At 34.4% G+C, this 25,892-nt stretch overlaps 1 protein-coding gene and 1 long non-coding RNA gene across 18 annotated transcripts in view; one reads left to right on the top strand and one right to left on the bottom strand.

Moving 5' to 3' along the window:
* Nucleotides 1-25,892, top strand: part of LOC106875208 (dual specificity calcium/calmodulin-dependent 3',5'-cyclic nucleotide phosphodiesterase 1A) — a 1,569,442-nt gene that overhangs the window by 677,612 nt on the left and 865,938 nt on the right. The gene's annotated exons all lie outside the window — the stretch shown is intronic.
* Nucleotides 542-25,892, bottom strand: part of LOC149137910 (uncharacterized) — a 51,812-nt gene continuing 26,461 nt past the window's right edge. The window contains exons 2-3 of the long non-coding RNA XR_016244598.1: nucleotides 2,073-2,197; nucleotides 542-648 (exon numbers count right to left, since the gene is read on the bottom strand). This is a non-coding gene — a long non-coding RNA (uncharacterized LOC149137910). The remainder of the gene's footprint in view (nucleotides 649-2,072; nucleotides 2,198-25,892) is intronic.

The raw sequence follows: 25,892 nt of genomic DNA on the forward strand, positions 1-25,892 counted from the left end.
GGGAAACCATTGGACCGGTGGATTTCTAAGATATAGCTCTCCAGATCATCACAGGTCCTCTTCCATGTTTAACAGTTGGAGAAGACAGTCTGGGTCAAATACTTCTTTTGGCTGTCTCCGGTGGTCGGAAATAAGGTAAAGGATGACTCGTCCGAGAAATTAACATTCTTCCACTGCTCTCGGAACCAATTCTGTAGGTTTTTACTCCACTCTAAACACTTTGCAACGTTTGTTTTTGAAAGTAGTTTTTTTCTGATTGCAGTCCCTCACCAGCCATGAAATCCAGCTTTGTGCAGCTCCCGGCGAACAGTTTTTGTGGAAACTGGGTTCTAGAGGTGGCCATTAAGCTCTGAAGTAATTTTGGGAACTGTATTTTTGTGATCCTTTCGAACAATTCGCGTAAGAGTCCGACGGTTCCTATCACAAAGTTTTTTTTTTTTTTTCCGGAGTTTTGTTTCGATGAGGAAGTTTTTCTCTCTTTCTCAAAGGCTGCCATTACCTTCGAGAGAGTACTTCTTGATACACCAAACATTTCGGGTGTTTTCGTTACGCTAACACCTGCCATATGAGCACCAACAATTTGACCTCTTTGAAAGTTCCATAGAGCTGTCATTTTAATGAATTTTAATCACCTTTTTCTGATGATATCTGAAAAGAAACAGCAATTTTAGAAAAACATCTTTAGCAACGCTAATAATGAATCAAAAAACGTTTAAAAAAGCAAGCTTCTGACGGTTTTATAGATATTTCAAAATTATGATGCCATGATGCTCGGTGTTTCCATTATTTTTGTCCAACTACTGTATATATATAAAGAAGATAAAAATGGAGGAATAGCGATGAACAACAATTGACTTTCATCAATTATTATTTATCAATTCAATAGAATTAGACCGCATCCCGTCTAACAACTGTTTCTGCTTCCAATGTTGTACAGTATTGCTATTAATATGCTAAAATATTTATCATATTTGGTAATAAAACCGATCCGAAACATGGAGCTTCATTAGTGAAGAATAAATTTTAAAAAAAGAGCCTAGAGAAGAAAAAAGAAAAAGTTGTATATATATATATATATATATATATATATATATATATATATATATACATATATATATATATATATATTAGAGAGAGAGAGAGAGAGAGAGAGAGAGAGAGAGAGAGACTCTTTCATTAATTTGGTCTTCTACTACTTATTGGATTGAGACCATGCTGGACCATCGCAGTTCCGAGTTTGGTCCAGTCTTCGACCCAAGTACTTATTTTTGAATATGGTACTTAGTTGATCAGTGTCTATTAGGTGTACGCTCTTGTCGAAGGTGCTACGTAGTGGGACCAAGGCCAGCACCATATTCTTAGAAAGCGATCATTTTAGCAGCACATTCTTAACAGCGTCTATATGTTTGCTCAGAATCTACTGCTCAGTAAGGCGGTGAGCTGGTAGAAACGCCTGACGAAATGCTTAGCGGTATTTTGTGTGTTTTTACGTTCTGCGTTCGAATTTCGCCGAGGTCGACTTTGCCTTTCATCGCTTCGGAGTCGATAAATTAAGTACTAGTTGCGTACTGGGGTCGACGTATTCGACTCATCCCCCTCCGTTGCCTAGAGTAGAAAAGAATCTACTACTTCACGGGGAAGTTTTATTCCGTCCGACTGTGGGTTCATGTTCGACCACAAGAACTATTCTCTGATATGAAAATAAGATTGTAATATAGCGTATTAAGATTTGTTAAAGCTTTACCAATGTCGTCGAGCAGTCGTAAAATGATATTATTGTTAATTTATATTTTCGATGCTGTTCCGAAGTTAAAATTATTTACTTGTTGACGTCAAGTAAAAGATTTTAGATTAAAAAAATCAAGGTCGAGTCTATGGCAAGTGCATAACTTTCAAAGACGTTCGCTTCAAATATTATCTAAGTGAGCTTTTAAACCATATCAAGAAATAAATATCTGAGAAAAAAAACAATACAGTTTCAAAGAACAAACTTCTGTGGAATTTCCACGGGTGCTCCTTGCTGGAATTGCTGTCGAATGTTCGAGATTTTAATATTACAAAATGGCGCCTACCGCAGTGAAGTGAAAGTTGTTCAAATAATTTTCTTTCACAAGTACTACATATACTCGAAGCGCTTCTCAATCTTTAGTTTTTAGTTCTCGATTCCATGTAAAGAGTCCGCAATAAGAAAATCATTCTGAAAAATAAAGTAAATTGAAAAAATAATATAAAACCAAATCTATTTTTGTTGCACCATTATAGTAAATATTAAAATCAATGAAAGTATCTCAGTTTAAATTCTTAATAGAATCAATGTCCTAAAAATCCTTAGGAGTTTGTGTTAAATCTACATTGTCGATAATATTTATTTTCATTTTCCTTCAGTACCCAGTTTAGATGCAGCAGTCATTTCAAAAGGTATTCGAGTGAATAAAATACCAAACTGCGAACTTTTATGAGGCTTGTTTTACATGCGTTTTAAGCGAGGCGTTATTCCATAATTCCTTTCCTCTTCATAATTAAGACCAAGTGCAGAGCAACTTACCTGTAGCTTGCGCAACTAGCTGGAATATGATGACGAGTGTTTTGGTATACGGTGCTGAAACGGAACCCCTCTCAAACAAAATACTAAATAAATACACCAGATACAATTATTACGTGTTACAAATGATTTCATGTACGTCTATACAAATATATTGTATATTCGCATGATATAAAACTATGTTTAAATTAAAATTGGGCGTCCGATTTGTGTAGCGAATGTAAGATGCGAAAATGAAGACGAGCTTATAAGTCTGGATAAAAACATTCTGATGTCGATCCTCAAAATATTTGAAAATGCGCTGTAAATATCGATACGCTGTAAATAACTGGAAGGAAATTTCAGAATTTTATAATTAAAGCGAAAATTTAATTAGTGTTTCCCTGCACTCAACTATATCTAATTTCTTAATCATGAGATTATTTGCAAAACTGCATTTTACCTTGAAACCAGTTTTCCATGGGTAAACTGATCCTCCAAATCTCATAGTTTTAGTTTTATTTTGTCATTAATTTTATTCACGTTAATTATACGAATTTCTGTTCATGTTGTTTCAAAGTAGCTGTGCGTTATTTAGTTTGTTGTTTCGAGTTTTCTAAACCTCATGGAAAATATTGAAATTAATTATGATTATTTCTTACATAGGCAGCAATACAAATATTATTTTAAGGAAAGAAAGATACGAGGAGAATTTGTTGAGAAATGTTTTTCTGTAATACGTTAGTTGCGATAATGAAGTGAGATGGGAATGGCAATCTTTGTACGTTTAATATGGTCTGCAAAAATAACACAAACAACAACAACAACAACAACAACACTAACAACGATAACAGCATGTTCGTACCTTGCCAGTTGATAAGAAATGAAGCAGGAAAATGTTTTTGTTTGAAAAGAAACATAATATTTATGTGATACTATTCATGCCTGACGACCTGTTAAGAGATTTTTCTACTATTATTTAACATCAGCATGGAGTAAATTGATCATTGTTTGTAGACGTGACCACGAGTAAATACTGGTCTACTTTAGAATGACGTTATTCAGCGATTGATTATCATGACCAATGAAACAGAATACCTTCACATCGTCTGAAAGTGAGATTTGACATGATATACGTTCACTGATAACATACTTCATCAATGACACTTAAGAAGAGTAGACTCTAAGAATCAAATGTCGCTGAAGTAAATCTATGGTAACATCATCAGTGAATGTGGAAGTATGTATTTCCTACATCAGTGCATAAGAACTGTTCATAGATTTCTAATATAAATTTTAGGATAAATGAAATGGCTTCAACCGGAAATTAAAACGATGCCTTAGAATTTGTTCCTCTATTGCTCACCTCTCTGTTATTCGTCGTTCAACTGAGGCATGAATATGCATCTACAATTAAAACATGTTTCAAGAGATAGGATGAAAGTATAACTACCTTCTTTGGATTCATTACTCGTCGAATGAAGAATATTTGTTTATATTTTGCAGATTATGTATGGCTTCAATCAGAGATAACACTTATGTAAGGGTCAAATATACCACCGAGCGCTTAGTCTTCATTTCATTCCACGTAGATCAATATGTGTTTGTACAATCCCCTCGGTGAGGGCGAGTGGTTTTGTGATTAGATTATGCGGCTCACGATCGTAAGGCCGTGGTTTCGATTCCTGGTGGTGCATTGTGTCCTAGAGCAAGACACTTTATTTCAGGTCCCTCCAATCTTCTCAGCTGCATAAAAGAAATAGTACCTATATTTCAAACCTTGTCGCATTCCGTATCACGTTGAATTTCCCTGAGAACTACGTTAAGAGTATGTGTATCGATGGAGTGCTCGGCCACTTACACGTTAATTTCATAAGCAAGCTAGTCCGTTGATTGTACCAGCTGGAACCCCCGTCGTCGTAACCGACGGAGCGCCATTTTACTTTTACACCTCACTTTGTTTTAAAGCATTATTATGATAAAACGGCAAAAATTAAAACAACAATTTGTCGAGATTTTAGTCACGATAAATTTAATGAAATCTATCAAATACAGTTTAGTCTTTCTCGTTTTTCTTTTCTTGTGTATGTAGTTGTATGAATGTATGTGTATGTATGTATGTACGTATGTATGTATTATGTATGTATGTATGTATGTATGTATGTATGTATGTATTCATGCATGCCTGTATGTTTGTACAGACAGACAGTAGTTGAGAGCTGAGTATACTCAGTATAGAAAACACATAATGGTCCTCAAAAGGATTAAAATGAAACTCCAAATTCTTTGTCCAGGGCAAGGCTTGCGTCATCATGATTGGTTATAAGGGAAATCCAAATCGAGCTGATATGGAGGTCAGAATGGAGATTAACACAAGCAACACATAAGATAATATAAATATACGAGGGGGTTACCCAAAAGAAACCGGAATTTTGCAATATTCTTTTATTCACTTAGTTTTGCATGTTTACACATTTATCGCCTTCAAAGTATTCTCCATTTGAAGCAATGCATCGGTCCAGGCACGTTTTCCACTATTCGAAGTAGTTTTGGAACTCTTGCGAAGTGAGGCCATTTTACGCCTCCATGTTTTTTTTTCTTTACCTCTTCCACTTCTGCAAATTCCGTAGCACCAGTTTTCGCCACTAGAGACATGACCTTCGAAAAAAAAAAAAAGAAGGTCCGGATCAACTTCCAACTGTTTTTCAAGTTTACGACACGCATTCTGCCGTGAGTGCTTTTGATCTTCAGTGAGCATGCGAGGCACACATTTTGCTGTAATTCTTTTCATTCGCAATTCTTCGATCAAAATTCGTTGATAGAAGATTCAGGGCACACCAGCTATATCAACAAGTTCGTCAATTGTTCGGCGACGCTCTTCCAAGATCAGTTCATGAACATTCATGATGGTTTCATTCGTTCGAGAGATCGACAGTCATCCTGAATGAGATTGGTCCTCAAGCGACAAGTGACATACATATCTATAAAGATAAGTATATATGTGTCTACGTATAGACACACATATCTATAAATATAAGTATATATTTGTCTATATATAGACACACATCTATAAATATAAGTATATATGTGTCTATGTATAGACACACACATCTATAAATATAAGTACATATGTGTCTTTGTATAGACACACACCTATAAATATAAGTATATATGTGTCTATGTATAGACACATATCTATAAATATAAGTATATATGTGTCTATGTATAGACACACATCTATAAATATAAGTATATATGTGTCTTTGTATAGACACACACCTATAAATATAAGTATATATGTGTCTATGTATAGACACATATCTATAAATATAAGTATATATGTGTGTCTATGCATTACTCAGGTTTTTAAATAGGAGTAAATTATAATCAAAGTATGTAGAACTGATCGCGTCAGAAAGAATGCAGCATTTCTAGTTCTTTCTTTTATTTTTTTTTTCATCTGTCTCAGTCATAAGACTGCAGCCATACTGGAGCACTACCGCAAGAACTTTTAGTCGACAGAATCGACCCCAGTACTTATCATTTTAAGCCTAATACTAATTCTATACGATACCTTTCACTGAACTGCTAAGCCACAGGGACGTAAACAAACTAACACTGGTGGGGAACAAACACAGACGCAGGCACACGCGCAAACATGCATACTAACATACATACATGCATATCTATCTATCTATCTATCTATCTATCTATCTATCTATCTATCTATCTATATATCTGTGTGTATGTATGACAGGCTTCTTTCAGTTTTCGTGGAGCAAATCAACTCACAAGACTTTTGTCGGCCCAAAGCTACAGTAGAAAACACTTGCCCAAGGAGCTAAGCAGTGGGACTGAACGCCGAACCATGCAGTTAGGAAGCAAGGTTTTTACCACAGAACCACGCCTGTATGTTTTTGTTTTTCTTTTCTTTTGCTTGAACCACGAGTTAGAACGGGTTTAGCTCCTTATCATTCCATAATTGATAAAATAAGCGCAGTAATACACCAGCAAGAATTAGTTGGCTATCAGCATTTAACTATAAAAATCTTCTGGCACAAAACCGAAATATTAATAATCATTTCAAATTTTTGCCACAAGAGCAGCTTGGGAGAGGGGATTAAGTCGATTACATCGACCCCAGTGAGTAACTGGTACTTATTTAATCGACTCCGAAAGGATGAAAGGCAAAATCGGCTTTCGGTGGAATTTGAACTCAGAACGTGGCGACGGGCGAAATATCGTTAAGCATTTCGCCCGGTGTGCAAACCATTCTGCAAGCTCACCGCCTTAAACCGAAATATTAATAATCCCTTCTATTATAGGCACAAAACCTGAAATTTATGGGGAGGTGGTAAGTCGATTGCATCGACCCCAGTGCGTAACTGGTACTTATTTAATCGACCCCGAAAGGATGAAAGGCAAACTGGACCTCGGCGGAAACCGAAATAATAATGATGATGACAAAATAACATTTCTGTCTGTGTAGGCACAAGAGTTCTGTATTTAAAAGGAAAGGAATAAAAGTACTGTAATATTGATGCGTGCATCGTGAGAGCAGTGACAGATGAATCGAATTTAAATGCAACATTAAATCTATGTTGCACTCTCTTTTTGTCAGGTGCTTACTTCTCGCTTTTCAACGCTCAGCAGTAATAAATAACGAAGCATAAACAATATGAATGGTAAATGTTTGGATAGCAAACATGAGGTTGTCAAATTAGGGACAGTCACCCATCGCGTGCAGGACAATTTATGTATCTCTACATTATTTGGCTGAAATAAACTTATGATCCCTATTGGAAAATATGTAAAACAGGGCGTTTTTGTAATCCTTTTACGTTGTAGTTTTAAATAATTGTAAACGATAAATTATTGGCCAGTATATAAAGTAATCATCTAATTATTTTCAAATATTTAGAACATTCATGTACGCTATAGAATGGCAACGAGATTTATAAAATCTACATATTATTGAAAGTATGCACATGTATGGTGAATGTGTATATATGCATGTATACATATGTGTGTGTGTCTGTGTGTATATATGTGTGTCATATACTCATGTAAATACGCAAGAGAAACTCTATATGTATATGCATATATCTGTGTGTGTGTGTGTGTGTGTGTGTGTGTGTGTGTGTGTGTGTGTGTGTGTGTGTGTGTGTGTGTCTGTGTGTGTGTTACAAGTAGTTCTTTCTTTTCAGAAAGAGGAGAGAAAAATTGAAAGTCATTGTGCTCACACTGTTCTGAAAAAAAAAAAAGAAAATGGTAGCTGCAATAAAGTCATCTAACTTTAATTGCGGACCAAAATGGGTAGTTAGTAGCTTAACTATATAGAGTACTGACAAATAAATGCAAGCATCCTTTTAACCATTTTAGCAATTTAAAATATTCAAATAGTAAGTGGAATCTTACATTAATGGAAACAGGTTTTCTCTACCTTTCATTGAATACTAATATATCACCATATAGTACTGATTTTAAAGAATCAGCCAGAAAGCAGCCATTGAAATATCCTCATGTGTCTCCCACTTCAACGCTTGTATAAAACCGGAGAAAAAATTCCTATTCAACTGTCATATTTGATAAAGGGAAGATGTGTAAGCCAGAAAGTCATAGATCATTTATCTGAATAGTTAGCTCACGCAAGCTTTTGAGAACATGCCTTTCAGCAAAACTGACGAAAATCGTACTTGAAATTATACTTTTGGATGCAATAGTTTCAGATAGCTAACATTTGACTGACAGATAAAAATGAAATCAGTCTATACATAGATACATACATACATACATACATAAATATATATATATATATATATATATATATATATATATATATATATATATATATATATATATATATAACTGTGCACAGATTTGCTCTCTCCGTTCGTTTTTTCGTTCTCTCTCTGTTTATTTTCTCTTATTCCTTTCTGTCGAGGGGCGTAGGCTCGAAATGTAAAAGATTTCCATTTTCCCGAGCGTTAAACTAATACACCTGCTTGTTGTTTCTACACCTGTCTTCGTCTTTTGTTTTCTGTAAATTTGAACTATACATATATGTGTGTGTGTGTGTGTGTGTGTGTGTGTGTGTGTGTGTGTGTAATGAGTATTAATGCTATGGTCAAACTTGACATTTTGGCTATTTGGGGAATAAAATTGCAGACAAATAAGCTGACGCAGACACATATATGGAGAAGACACGTAAGGTGATTAAGCTTAAAGGCGAAAATACTCACACACACACACACACACACACACACACACACACACACACACACACACACACACACACAAAACGCATGCTGCTATATTCGTCTATAATGAACGCTCAATCTATTAGAATGTAAAGAAATATGTCGATTTTAGCCCTGAAGAGATATCTACCATTTGAATTCATATTGCAATTGTAAATTGTAAATTGTAAAATGAATGAAGCTGGATACTGAAATGATTGTATATATGTATATATATATATATATATATATATATATATATATATATATATATATATATATATATATATATATATATATATATATATATATATATATATATATATATATATATATAGGAAGGTTTGGAGGTGATGTACAGGAATTATATATTATAAAAAATAATAAGGTACTCAGATATCTGGATGGGTGTACGTTTACAAATTTTCATTAATGTCACATGTTTTATAAATATTAGCGCTTGCACCTATTCTTGTAGGTTCTTCAGATATGATTTCATTTCAGAGGATCTGTCTCTTTTTATAGTATTATGGAATGTGTAGGGGTGGAGAGAGATATATAGGGTAGTAAAAGAGGGTGAGGAATATATAATATTCAAACTTTATCTGTCGTAATAGTTTCTTGAATATTTCAGGATATATAATAATCAAGGTATGGACGGAGCAGAGAATACGTCTGGACTGATATTCATCTGCACAACAACGTAAATAACTGTTTTTATAGTTAGTTTCATGCAATGACCAAAAATGTTCTTCTCCATTTGTGGAATTCATTAATCTCCTTCATTCTAGTTTATCGAAAAACTAAGCATTGCAGAAATAGACTTTTCGTTAACTTTGACATGCAACATAAAAGTGTTATAAATGATGATTGCAATAACTAGGCAGAAAGCAATACTGTTAAGTCTGTACTTGATTAAATCAGCACCCAGTAATTGGCAGATATTGTATTTAATCAACACTTCAAGAAAGAAATGAAAACAAACGAGTGAAGTAAATTCATAAACTCATATTGTAGAAGCGTTTAACTAAATACGGGTATTTCGTCCGGCTCTCTACTGATTCTGCCGAATATCCGCCTCTTACTAGAACTAAGAATCAGTCACGTTAGTACTTGTGTGATAATATAATATTATTTGGTATCAACAGTATTATTCAATTTTGAGATCGGTTTCATATTTCGCAAGTTGTTATCGCCCAGATGGATAGATAAAACGTGGTAAACATCGGAAAGAAAGAAATATATAAAGACAAATCAAATAAATGAATAAAATGAAATAAAAAAAATATAACGAGATTTTTTTTTCGTTCGTTTTTTGTATGATCGTCATGTTTAACACAGATATTAGATACCAACATTTTCGTTATTTCGTGCAACTGAAAGTTACATCATGTTTTTTGTTTTTAATTTCATTCTTGGCTTTCGAAATATTTGTCTGTATATCGACAGATAATACCAAATACTCCAATTACCAACAGGACTTTTCATGTTTGTTCATAATTGTTTGTGAATCATGCAACGAGTTTAAGGGAATATCTGGGATATTTGATCGGAACAGTTATATTAGTTTTAGGTATATTTTGAATTTTGTAAAAAAAAAAAAAAAAAAAAAATCGATCGCTTCAAATTCTTCTTGTATACATCGTATACTCTGGAGGCGTGCTACTGCACGTACGTTGTTTGTCTAGTTTGTTCTGTTTGAGATAGGCTCTTAATATTCAGCTTATATTATTGATTTCTAACTTAGGCAAAATGCTGTATGTTTTAGAAGAAGGTAAAGTTAATTGTACTGAAGCAAGTACTTGATTTATATTGCGAAAAAGGTGATAGATAAAGTAAGTCTTGGCGTGATTTGAACTCAGAATGTAAAGGGATGAATTGAACCCACATGACATTTTTTCAAAAGTCTACCAATTCTTTCAATCTACTAGACTTGATCAGCTTATAATATTGGTTTCACATTTTGACACAATTCCAGCAAGTTCGAGGTTTTAAGTTAAGTTGATTATATGGATTCCAGTCCTCAACTGGTACTTAATTTATCGACCACGAAAGGATGAAAAGCAACGTCGACTTCGGTGGAATTTGAACTCAGAACGTAAAGATGGACGAAATGCCACTAAGCTTTTTGTCCGGCGTGCTAACGATTCTGCCAGTTTGCTGCCCTGATCGGCTTATAATATTGATTTTTAACATAAGTTTAAAGGCCACACATTTTCTCTTGGTGATTGGGGATTGATCGATTATATCGATTTTATTAATTCTGCATAGTTGAAAAGCAAAGTCTATGGCAACATTTAAACTAAGAGGCAAAATGATGTTACCAAATACCACAAGGTAATTAATCCGTGATTTAATCAATCCTGTCATCTATGGAGATTGATTAGATTATACTTCTAATTTCTCTCCTCCTACTGCTCGTTCTAACGATTTTATTAATTGAAATTTTCGTCTTCCCACATAATTTTATAGTTGATGAAATAAAAATAAAAAGTGCACATTAAAAATCCCATTTGGCATATCAGCAATAGATTATTGCAAACCTACCAATTTAGACGTTTGTTTAAGATAAAAATTTTCTTTGAGCGATATTTGGTGATAAATCATAAATCGTCCAAGACAAAATCAAATTTGTTTCGTAATCGTTCACATTCAAGCTTTTATATAAATTAGACTTTAAAGTTTGAGCGAAGTGAACATCAGTCGCTCTAAAAGATTGTAAGATTTCTGATTAATTTAGTCTGAAATTAGTTTTCTTAGAGACAATAGCATTACGTTGATGGGTAATATATCATGATTTTAGTTTTCTAGTCACGTAGTTTAATGGATGAAAAGTTTGGCTGCAGCGACAATCGATAGTTTAAAGGACCAAGTTTAATGCAGTTTAAATGTTAAAATTTTTTCATTGCAAACTATTTACTTTGAGAGGAGACTCTCTGGATAACGCAGCAACCACTAAACACGATGTTAGATAGCTAACTTGTGGAGACATTTAATTCCAAATGATGTAATCGGTTTCATAACATATACGTGTCTGTATTTCTTTTAAATTAGCATTATAGTAATTTCGGATATTTCATCCGAATTAATCCTGATTAATTGTATATATACTTGGTAATATACCACTAAACACCACAGATATCGACTATCAATTGTTTTCAGTTGTAAATAATAATACTAACGTCAATCTCACGGTTGCTGGCTTGATTTCAAATAGTTGAAATGTGTGATTATCATTGGAATTTAATGATGCATTATCATTCTTAAATTTGAATTATAATTAACGGTACAACAGATTTCAAGCATACAAGTCTCTTACTCTCAATCCTTTCCGTCGAAGAGCGCAGGATCGAATCGTAAAAGACTTTTCCATTCTTCCTTAGCATTAACCAAATACACCTGGTTGTTGTTACTATACTTGTCTTCTTTTTTTTAACAACTACATTGTTCCGGGTTCACTCCCACTGCGTGGCACCTTGGGCAAGTGTCTTCTCCTATAGCCTCGGACCGACCAAAGCGTTGTGAGTGGATTTGGTAGACGGAAACTGAAAGAAGCCTGTCATATACATTTATATATCTATATATATATATATATATATGATTGTGCTTATGTGTTTGTTCCCCCACATTCGCTTGCTAACCGGTGTTGGTGTGTTTACATCCTCGTAAATTAGCGGTTCAGCAAAAGCGAACCGATAGAATAAGTATTAGGCTTACAAAGAATACGTCCTGGGGTCGATTTGTTCCACTAAAGGCGGTGCTCCAGCATGGCCGCAGTGAAATGACAAACGGATAAAAAAAGAATTTATATATATATATATGTGTGTGGGTGTGTACGCAGGTATGGATATATATAGAGATATATCTATGTAAATGAGTAACAAAGATGTACAGGTGTCAATTCATTACGGCCATTTCAGGCTGCTCCTTTAATTGATTAATGAAAACATTACTTTCATTTGAAAGAAACCGTTCTTGTCAGGTGACCGCATAGACTCCAATCTAAGCATATAACCATTTTTTGAAACATATTTAGATCGACGTAGCTAAGTGCCTCCATCTAAGTACCTAATTCAACTAAATCTTAATTATAGATATATTCATATGTAGATAAGTAAATCGTGGTACACCGTCTGTTACGACGACGATGTTTCCAGTTGATTCGATTCAACGGAACAGCTTGCTCGTGAAATTAACGTGCAAGTGGCTGAGCACTCCACAGACACGTGTGCCCTTAACGTAGTTCTCGAGGAGATTGAACATGACACAAAGTGTATCAAGGCTGGACCTTTGAAATACAGGTACAACAGAAACAGGAAGAAAGAGTGAGAGAAAGTTGTGATGAAAGAGTACAGCCGGGTTCGCCACCACCCCCTGCCGGAGATTTAGATGTTTTTGCTCGATAAACACTCACAACGCCCGGTCTGGGAATCGAAACCGCGGTTCTACGACCGCGAGTCCACTGCCCTAAACACGGGACCATTGCGCCTCCACACGATAGGTAGACAGGTATGTATGTATGTATGTATGTATGTATGTATGTAACTATTGCGAACGTATGTGCATTCGCATATACGTTAAAAGCATCCTTCAGCTATTTTGTTTCAGAAATGATAAAGAGAAAAGTTTGGAGAAAGGAATAATTGTGACGGTAAACGCCAAAGAACAATTTTGCGTTGTATCCTTGCTGTATCAGCAATGCAGGGCCTAAAGATCATGTATTGAAATATTTTCAGATTTTCTGTGAGGATAAACTGCATCCAAAGATCTATAAAATTCAATGACTAGTTGTCATGTTCAGATTTATTTGAAAGACAAACCAAACTGTGATGGTTTGTTACCAACTTAATGTGGCAGTCCCAGGAAAGGAAAGAATGCTACTGCTATTTAGCCCCAAGAAACACCGTTTCTAGTTGGCTACGTGACACAAGCATTCTGTGTCCTTAAGTTTCCAAACAGGGGAGATAATAAACCTAATTGTGTGCATCATTAATCGTCTTTTATCGTCTATCTTTTACTTCTTTCAGTCATTAGACTGCAGCCATGCAGGGACAACGCCTTGAAGAATTTTAATCGGACGAATAGACCATAGTGCTTACTTTTTAAAAAACTCTGGCACCGCTTCTATCGGTTACTTTTGCTGAACTGTTAAGTTACGGGGACATAAGCACACTACTATCAGTGGTCAAATGGTGGTGAAGGACAAACACACAAACACACACACACACACACACACACACACACACACACAAGATTCGGGCTTCGTTCATTTTCCGTCAAGTAAATCCACTCACGAGGCGTTTCTCGGTCGGTCCAATTCTATAGTAGAAGACAGTTGCCCAAGGTTCCATGAAGTGGGACTGAACCCGGAACCAGGTGGTTATAAGCAAGCATTTTTTTTCAACAAAGCCACGCCTAACACTGTAGGTATTCATTTTGTGTAAAGTCTTTTATAGCAACTTTTAACAATAATACCCTAAGTATCACTAAATTTTAATGCGAATAATTTCAACCTGAATATCCGGAGGCAGTAACTGGTTTAGCGTACTTGAAACAAGAACACAGACACTCTTTAAGCATCTTTCGAAAGTTGGTGCACTTGTTATTTGTTTTTCTGTACATCACCACTCGATGACAAGCAAAGAGAAGAAAAAAATCGGCTTCGTTTTCTATGTCAAATATTATGTAAGCATCTGCTCTATATAAAATATGGAAAATATTGCATATCTTTACGTAAGTGTATAAATTGCATATCCCTATCTCGTAAAGAATACATATGCGTAATGCGTATATATATATATATATATATATATATATATATATATATATATATATATATATACATATATATATATATATCTATATATACATATATATATATATATATATATATATCTATATATACATATATATATATATATATATATATATATATATATATATATATATATATATATATATATACATATATATATATATATATATATATATATATATATATATATATATAGATATAGATATATATATATATATATATATATATATATATATATATATATATATGTATATATATATATATATATATATCGTAAAGATTGCATATGTACGTGTCAAAACGGATGAGTTATTACTTGCCAGCGTTGTTTGTCCGGTGTGGAAAGTTATAAATTAGACTAGTTAGCAGTCTTAGCAGAGTGTTTGATCAATAAATCAAAATTAGCAATATAAGTTGAGAGAAATTCTGGTAGATTTCGGTGTTACAGAGATTTATCCTCGGAAAGATAAATAGATTATCTGGCATTAAGGTTGTTATTTATCTTAAGCAAATACTTCATAATTTCTAAAGAGGAAAATATCGTGACATATATTAGGCTTGCCTAGTAGTATTAGTAGTTGTAATACATTGCCATTACCGCTCTCGAAACTTCTGTTTTTTGTTTGGAGTACTACAATTGGAAAAACACTGTTTAGAGATTACATCACACATACGTACACGCATACATACACATACACACACACGTGCTCAGAGTTTTTAAAAAAAAGTCATTTTGAATGAGAAAGTCCTCAGATAGAAAACCTTCATTGCTTAGAGCTAATGACTGTCTTAATAGCCGGCTTGTAATAATACGGAAGATAATGAGAATATGATCATACTCTGAAGAGAAAACATGGGGAATAGACATCGATTTAACTTCACTGAAATGTTTTATATTTTGTCAATTATGTTTATTAAGGATGATACAGAAAGGGGGAAAAAAAGACTAGATCAGGACGTATCTGATACTGGCATAAAGTAGACATTTGAAAATATACTTCGTATTCCATATGTAGGATGTTGAACTAACCAGGATGTTAAGAATGAAGTAGTTGGGGAAAATACAGACTAGGAATTTTTTGTGTCGGAAAATAGAGTGGTTTGGTCAGGCATAAATCAACTCCTAATAAAAGAAGTATAAGTAGTTCAAGAACGGATGGTTGAGTGACATCCTGGGACGGATAGGGAGGAAGATGGTGGATAACATAAGGCTGGTTGATGACCTGGAGACATGGTGGGAAGTATTCATTGGAATCTTCTACCATTTTTATTTCTTTTTCAAGACGAGTATGTTCTAGTTCTAGTGTGCCTTTCGCTCGGCCGTCAGGTTACAATCACTCCTACAGATATCGTACATGGTTTTAGCGACAATATCGTTTCATGCGAACTTTTTTGGACAGACACCGATGACGTGAGTGATATCTTTCACAGTAAGGCGGTGAGATGGCAGAAACGTTAGCACGCCGGGCGAAATGCTTAGCGGTATTTCGTCTGCCGTTTCGTTCTGAGTTCAAATTCCACCGAGGTCGACTTTGCCTATTATCCTTTCGGGGTCGATAAAGTATCAGTTACGCACTGGGGTCGATATAATAGACTTAATCCCTTTGTCTTTGTGTGTTCCCTCTATGATTAGCCCCTTGTGGGCAATAATGAAATAAGAAACGTTAGCACGCCGGGCGAAATGTTTAGCGGTATTTCGTCTGTCTTTCCGTTCAACGTTCAAATTCCAACGAGGTCGACTTTGCCTTTCATCCTTTCGGGGTCGATAAATTAAGTACCAGTTGCGTACTGGAGTCGATCTAATCGACTGGCCCTCTCCCCCCAGTGTGGCATAGTCGACATTTTCTATTACAATTCGAAGGTTTAGATGCATTTCTATGTATTTTGTTGACCCACTGTTCACTAGCGATAGATTGTTGCAGCATAGCAAAGGTGGAGTTGAGATGTGAAGTACCTATCACAAGTCCAGTAGTATCCGCCATTTCTATCAAAGTCTAGCTTTCGTTTTGAAGGAACGGATCCTTCACACACGCACACACACACACACACACACACACACACACACACACACACACACACACGCACGCACACACATACACACACACGCACACACACGCACGCGCGCACACACACACACATGGTGATTAAGTTCTAATATAACTCATCAAAGAAAAGTAGTTTAATAAACATCAGTGTGCGCACGCATGCGTGTGCGTGTGTATGCGTGCGCACGTTCTGTGCATACAGTGATTTTTATGCAAATAAAATCTTAATTTTCTTCTAGACTTATAGTTTGAGTTATCTCCAAGCGAATAAATTCATAGCCATTGCACGTACTGTCCGTTTGTTAAGAGTAGATTAGTCGATGCAATTGTTCCTCAATATATTACTGCTATTCATTTTAGCGAACGTGTGGAAATTTAATATCAGATCTCAGACGAACGAAGCTACTCTACATATGATTTGACGTCCTTACCCACTCTGATGTTTATTACACTCGTCGATCTTCTCTTCTTTGGTAAATAATATCATCTAATATGTACTTTAATATTATATATGTTCCATTAAATTATGCAGCAGAAAACTATAGCTTTCTGATTTATAATCTTTATTTCGGTTTAGAAGTAAAACTTTTACAAGACCATTCATATACTCTTGTTGTTTAATTTGTGTCGTTGAAGCTGGAAATGGAAACTAAATTTCTCGTTAATATCGTGTAGGAAATATAGATTACAAATTAAATGGAAGTAGAATAGTTATAAGTGGCAATAGCCTACACTAAGTAGAAATATTGTTTGGAATATAAGTAAATGGAAATGAAGATACTGGAAGCTATTTATATTAATCCACGTTCTTATTTTATTGCACATCTTTGTGTTTTGCTGCTATTCCAATATCGATATGGGAAGGCGAGAACAATAAATTTTATTTTATTTGCACTGTAGTTATTTGCTTTCTCCTTTCATCATAAAGAAGCCAGTTTTCGCTATTCTTCTTACTTCGGGACAACTAAATGTGTTGTTTATTTATTTCAGTCTGGCTCTTTTAAGTTTTGTTGCTTCAACATTAGAGATATTTATGGGCCTCAAAATGAGTTTAATGAATTCAATACAATCGAGTGATTTCATCGTTTGAATATTTCTGTTAATTATAAGAAGCAATAACAGTTTTCAAATTTCCTTTTCTTAACAACTGTTAAGAAGTATGATTGTTCTTCGAATTTAGTTTTCCCAAATCTACATTTCTAATGAGCACTAATGATAGCCTCTATTCGACGATTCACTTTAAATGTAATTTCAAACCGGATCTGTCCTGAGACTATAAATAAATTGAAGTAAATAAACAGTGATTATTACAAGAAGTTTAATTCCAGTATAAGACCGAACAGTTAAAATCTTCAAAACCTTCCCGATGTTTATCCTCTAAAAACAAACACGAATTAACTCACATGTGTGTACACATACACATACAAATACATATGCAAACACACATATATTCACACAAACACACGTGCGCCCGCGCACGCAAGTACTCCCATCTCTAGCCTTACGAGATGCACACAGACCCGGGTCTCTTGGTAGTTTCCCGTCTTCAGTGTGTGACAAATCACCAAGTAGTGATGAACGCTCGTTCCACTCGCAAAATACTATATGCTTTTTCCAGCGACAAACTATCGCTGATCTCGAAAAAGGAGAAATTAGCTATATTAAATCTCTGAGCGAGAGTAAATAGTAACAGTACGGAATCGTAAAATATATTTGCCAACTAACTGTGGAAGTCCCAAAGAGGACGATGTTACTGTTGTTTTTAGCCCCATGAAGACATCTCCTGGTTAACGACACACTGTTTGTGTCCGATTAGTATTTGCGAGAGGGGGTCATCACTAACTGGTGATTATCACACACTGAAGACGAGTAACCACCCAGAAACCCGAGTCTGAACATTACGTAAGGCTAGAAATGGGAGCAGTGAACTCCTCTCGCAAATACTAATCAGATACACATAGTGTGTCGTTAGCCAACTGGAGGAAATGTCTTCCTGGGGCTAAAAACAACAGTAACATCGTCATCTATGGGACCGCCACATTTAGTTGGCAAATATATTTTACGATTCCGTACTGTTACTGTTTACCTCTCGCCCAGAGAGGAAAACAGAAACAGTGTGTATATATATATATATATGTACTGACAGATATATATATATATATATATATATATATGTGTGTGTGTGTGTGTGTGTGTGTGTGTGTGTGTGTGTGTGCGTGTGTGTGTGTGTGTGTGTGTGAGTCAACGACTATTGAAAAGGTTGCAAGATGCCATGAAAATTTTAGAAAAAAATGAATAACTAAATGAATGGAAATCGAACTGGTGAGTGTGTTAAATAATAAGGCACTAAAAGAGAATGACCCTCCCCAGACGCAATGACAGAATAACACACACACACACACACACACACACACACACACACACACACACACACACATACACACACACACACACACACACATATATATATACACACATATACGTTTGCTCAGCCAGGACTAAGCAACAGCATCCTTTCAGTTTCCTGTGATGATCATGTGTTGTTCTTGGGCCTCAAGTTATTCATGACAAAATTGACTGTTCCAATGTTATCCTGGCATAATGTATTTATGACTACATCGATCAATAAGTATGGTGTTTGATCTAAAGGAGCTTTGACTGTTCTTTTTAGCAGGTCGACGAGTAAATAGTTCTTTTACTGTCTCATTACACAAGATATTTAAGAGAGAGGCACATCATTGATAGATACGTTGTCATATTCATTCGTCGTTGTTCCTATTTTACAATTATGAAGTTGCACTCTCCTTGTAAAACCTGTATCCTTATTTCCTGTAATAATGCAATAATCATTCTGATTGTGTCAGATTCGTTCAGGTTTTTCAAGGCTCATTAATTTATTTTCTTGGACTTCCTTAGCATATATTTTAGTGGTCTCATTTCTAGTGAGAATAGCATCAGAGATGGTCTCTATGGTATGTCATCCATTAGATATTACATCATATAGTTACTTGTCTAGCTTCAGTGTACTGATTTCGAAAGTAGCCATATATATACTTCAATCAATGTTTTCAGGAAGCAAAATACAATCTATGAGTGGAGAACAAAACTATTTTCCTTCTCTAATCCAGTTAGACTGTAAGCATGTTCTTTATATGTTTTCGAACTCCTAATAGAAACTTTATGATCAATATTTACTCGACATGCCCCCAAACGTATTCCTTGACAGTTGATTATTCATCTAGGGGAACAGGTTGAAGCAAATTGTACACTGTTTGTATATAAAGTTCGGACATTCAATTGGAAGGTAGCTTTTAGCCAAGATTGTCACCTTTTTCTTAGCTGTCAGCTATGGTTTTGCTATTGTCGATTAAGTGTAATAATAATCCCACTGAAGGCTGACAAGTTGATTACAGTAAAAGCATATTGTACCTGAGTCTTTACTATCTTACAGTGTTTCCAACATCATTCCAGAAACATTATTACCATACGTGGTACAGTTTAAGTTTTAGATAAAATGTGAAATATTCAACTGATATTATATTCAACAGTAAAAGACTGGGAACTGAAATTCAAACTGAAGAAGTAGTTGAAGGTCCCAAAATCTGTCGTCTCAACATCCTTACTGACAGATATTGTGCTTATTACAGAAGCATCCAAGTAGGTGTTTTTGTTTTTTTGGCCGTGTTTTCAGAATTCTCTGTTCCCTGGGACGACCGCATCGAGGAGACAAACGAAAGTAAGACGGAGGAGGTGTTTTGATGTGCTTGTGGAGCTGTGCCAAAGCAATGAAATACAAGCAAGGTGTGATCTGAACTAAGCAGGTTTGCAGGCCAGTTCCTCTGCAAAACTTAAGGGCCAGTCGGCAGAGAGCCACCAAGTTTGCGGTGGAGGCAGTAGAGATTGTCTGAAGGTGGCTGTAAATCAAGAGGCGCCAGTCCTTGAAGGAGTAGTGCTACCTGGGGTAGTTCTAATTGCATACAAGCCAGGGCTTGATCAGCTCAGGCTATTTCATCCAGGTGAAGGTATCTGATTATTGAAAGACCCAAAACACCTAACGACCCCAGGAAACATCACTGATAATATATTCGGGTGCATCACAGGATGGTATGTAAAAGAGTTAATCAACCTCTCGTCCAGATAGCTTTCCAGTTTATATTTCCCTCAAGGATGTAGTTATTTTCCCTCTCTTGAGATGGAACTCTTAGGCTTGAATTTGCTGCACTTTCTTTTCCCTGTTCACTGAGTTTTGATATTGCCCTCGTATTATATTGATTATTTATCTTCCAGCCATCTCCAGCTTTTAATTCTTGTTTAATAGATATCAGCATTTAATTCTTGCTTCTGAGATATCGTTTTCAGTTCTTCTTTCAAAGATATCAGCTATTAATTCTCGTTTCAGAGTTATCAATTGCCATTTCCAAACATCATCACAATTTTCTCTTTCAATTTCATTTGATGAAAGGTGAACTTATTTATTTTATTACATTTCATAAAAGTTTCAACATAATTACGGCAACTTTTCTCTCAGGTCCAGATCTTCTTCTTCTTCTTCTTCTTCTTCTTCTTCTTCTTCTTCTTCTTCTTCTTCTTCTTCTTCTTCTTCTTCTTCTTCTTCTTCTTCTTCTTCTTCTTCTTCTTCTTCTTCTTCTTCTTGTCTTTGATGACTTATTCTTGTTTATTTCTCTGATATTCCCGAGATGGTGCTCAACTCTTATTCAAAACTAGAAAATATAAACAAGAATCTATTTACTTGAAGTTGGTTGAACTTTATCTTCTAAATGTTTCTTCCAAAGGCATTAATCATTATCATACGCAACTTTGCAGGAGTTTATTCATAATAATGAATCAAAATATATCATAAAATCGTAACTGAAATGAAATCAACATCTTGCAGAAAACGTTTCTTTATACTTCATTATATTGCATATATCTCTCTCATGGGACATAATCACTACCATTTCCGTGTGCGCATCAATTAAGATTGCTGGGTCAAAATATTTACCTACAGCCACGACGTCAGATGCCGTCGTGATATATGTGAATACATACATACAGAAATACATATATACATACATAATACATATTATATATATATGTGTGTGTGCGTGTGTGTGAGCGCACTGGGATTGAACTCATCAACTAGCCCCCTCTCCAGGAAAATTCGTCGTCGTAACCGACAGAGAGCCAGTGCATACATACATACATACATACATACATACATACATACATACATACATACACACACACACACACACACAGGCGTCGACTGTGTGGTAAGATGCTTGCTTCCCAACTGCATGGTTCCAGGTTCAGTCCCGCTGCATAGCACCTTTTGTGCCAGGGTATTCTACTATAGCTTTGTGCTGACCAAAGCCTTTTAAGTGAGTTTGGTAGATGGAAACTGAAAGCCCATCGTGTGTGTGTATATATATATATATATATATATATATATATATATATATATATATATATATATTGACCGTTGACTGAACACTATTCAATTTTTTTTCTCTGTGTTTTTCTCCTTGTCTCCGTATTCTTTCTGTTGAAGAGCGTAGCTCGAAACGTCAAAGACTTTCCGTATTCCCGAGCGTCATACTAATACATCCTTTTGTTATTTACACCACCTGTCCTCGTCTGTTGTTTTTTCGTACATTCTCCCCTATATATATATATATATATATATATATATATATATATATATATATATATATATATATATATATATATATATATATATATATATATATATATGTACCTATGTGTATTTGTGTTTGTCCCACCACCACTGTTTCACAACTGGTGTTGTTACGTTTACATCCGCGCAACTTAGCGATTCGGCAAAATTACCTGTACTGTTAGACTTAAAAGGAATAAGTGGTGGGGTGGATTTCTACAGCATGCTCCAGCATGATCGCAGTCAAATGACTGAAGCAAAAGAAAAGATATATATTGTTATGCCATGTGGGCATAGCCTGAGGATTGTATGAAGGCACCAGGTGTGTTATAAAATGATTATTAAATAATATTGAAACAATTGTTGGATTTTTAAAGTGAGATGTAAAATAAAGATATGATCTTCTTCGTACATATTATTTGTTGTTATACACACACACACACACACACATATATATATATATATAATGCTGGCGGATCAGTTCTCATTGATGGCTGGCCACAGCAAATGTTGGTGATACTCGAGTTATATATATATATATATATATATATATATATATATAATAATTTTTCCAAAGGATGTAGCAACCGTTACCAATATAGCATAAGAACTTACCTTAGGAGATCATTAACTAGATTCCTTAAGGGTCGTTCTCACAGTTTATATATATATATATATATATATATATATATAGGGGAAGTAAAAGATAATCTGCACTTTCACCATAACTTAACTTTATTATTGTCGCAGTGGTTTCTGCGCATTAGTGGCTCTAAGTTAGTATTATTGTGGTTACGTGATCGATGTTTGAGTCTGATCGCGCCACCTTTTCTTTCTGGTTTTACGGTGCAAGCATTGCCATTTCACTAACAATGTGTACCAGCAAAGAACAAAGAGCAATGATCCGATTTGTCCGGTTAAGGGGTGTACGACCTACAGTGCAAGACACAGTGCTCTACCGGCCAACAATCAGAAGCCAGAAATTCGCACCAAACGCCGAAGCCTATTGTCGAAGAAAGTTTTGTGGTTGCATGACAATGCACGCCAACACACAGCTACCTATATATATATATATATATATATATATATATATATATATATATATATATATATATATATATATATATCAACTTTAAATAGACCTCAAAATTGATCCGTTGAAAATACTTTATTACAACAACAATAACAATAATAATAACAAATAAATAAACCTATGTACATTTCGATAGAACATCCAGAATGATTAATACATATCATAAAATATAAAATATTATAAAATATAGGATACTCCATCTCCTCAGGGTCCCATTATTATTGCTATCATCACCATCATTATTATTAGCAATACACATCCAATAAAAACAGAAACCATTCAAATCTAATTTTCATAGTTAACCCATGAAAATATACAAAACAGGATGAAAAAGTAATAGATGGCACACAACTTTCCATCCCAAATGTGCAATGAACGAGCAAACGGTAAATTTCCTCAAATCTAAACCTAAAAATTTTATATTATAATATAATTTCATTTACTGTTCAATTTAGAACGCTATAACATCCGTTAGAGCAATAATCATCAAAATAAATATCAAATTAAATAAATAAATAAATATATAAATAAAGAATGTAAGAAAGAAAGAAAGAAATTATGCCGTAGAAAACAATTTAAAAATAAAATTTCTTAATTATAACATGTGTGTGTGTGTGTATATATGTATATGTGTCTATATGTATATATGTGTGTATATGTATGTGCATGTGTATATGTATGTATATGTATGTATATGTATGTATATATATATGTATATAAGAAATTTTTTTTTTTAAATTGTTTTCTACGGCATGATTTCTTTCTTTCTGTCTTTCTTACATTCTTTATTTATTTATTTATTTATTTATTTATTTAATTTGATATTTATTTTGATGATTATTGCCCTAACGGATTTTATAGCGTTCTAAATTGAACAGAAAATGAAATTTATAATATAAAATTTTTAGGTTTAGATTTGAGGAAATTTACCGTTTGCTCGTTCATTGCACATTTGGGATGGAAAGTTGTGTGCCATCTATTACTTTTTGATCCTGTTTTGTATATTTTCATGGGTCAACTATGAAAATTAGATTTGAATGGTTTCTGTTTTTTTTTATGTGTATTGCTAATAATAATGATGGTGATGATAGCAATAATAATGGGACCCTGAGGAGATGGAGTATCCTATATTTTATAATATTTTATAATATTTTATGATATGTATTAATCATTCTGGATGTTCTATCGAAATGTACATAGGTCTATTTCTTTGTTATTATTATTGTTATTGTTGTTGTAATAAAGTATTTTCAACGGATCAATTTTGAGCTCTATTTAAAGTTGATATATATTCAAAAACTCAACTGAGTTTTTTGCTAAGATTGTTAACAGATACTATATTTTTTACCAAATGTTTTGGTAAAAAAATATATATTTAACATATATATATATATATATATATATATATATATATATATATATATATATATATATATATATATATATATATCAGAGGGTTCATAACATGTATTTGAACAACAAATACAGAGGACAGTATATCAAGTAACATACAATATAAATTCCTGATTTATTGAAATTATCTCCGTTTTCTGAGAGATTATTAGCGTAATTCCCTGGTGGTAGTTAGTACCAATCCTAAATGAAAAGGGAAAATAATGTCAAGAATTATCCAAAACTGACCTGCTACTAATGAAAAAGACAGTCGGATTGCCTGAAAACAAAGATACAATTGTAGTCTCGTCTTTCTATCTTAATGGATGTCACAAGCACTGCAACAGTCCTATCTTCAGCAGACGAGACATTTAACCATATAAAAAGTAGTGTGTGTGTGTGTGTGTGTTGTCAGACACGTAGGGATACACACAACACATTCTGATACACACGTCTATGCAAACAGAAAGAAAGAAATATAGTCGGAGGTATGCTTTACGAGTTAGATCTTTCACCTGATGTATTGAGATGTGATTCATAATTACATTTGTATTCAAGATACCTTGTCAATGAGTCTTATTTTCATATTTTCGATGCTTCTAAATTAAGTTAAATATACACATAGATTTATATGCATACAAGCATACATTTGTAAACACTGACACACGTATGTATATATGTATACAGTTTCGTATGTGTGCATATGAGTGTGTGTGTGCATATATATATATGCAAACTTACGTACATACATACACGCATGCAAACATACATACATGATGACATACATATTTGTATGCAAACATACATACGTGTGTGTATGTGGAACGCGGCAGTGTATTCCGTACAGTCTCCCAACATGAAATCACTTACGTCACAGGCTGGTAATTTTTCTTCTAGTCTCGGCTGTGAAACTATCTCTGAGTTTGAAAACTCTTATAAGTAAATTATAATATATTATGCATGTATATGTGTGTGTTTATGTGCATGCGCGCACATGTATGTAATTCTAGAATTCGAAATGTGTCACCGGATTTTGGAGAAACCTGTATATTGATAAAGTGTTACGAGGAGCGACACAGAAGTAGCTGGAAACATTCCCTCTAGGACAAA

The sequence above is a fragment of the Octopus bimaculoides genome, chromosome 1, assembly GCF_046866305.1.
Source record: "Octopus bimaculoides isolate indiv1 chromosome 1, ASM4686630v1, whole genome shotgun sequence".
Lineage (NCBI taxonomy): Eukaryota > Metazoa > Mollusca > Cephalopoda > Octopoda > Octopodidae > Octopus > Octopus bimaculoides.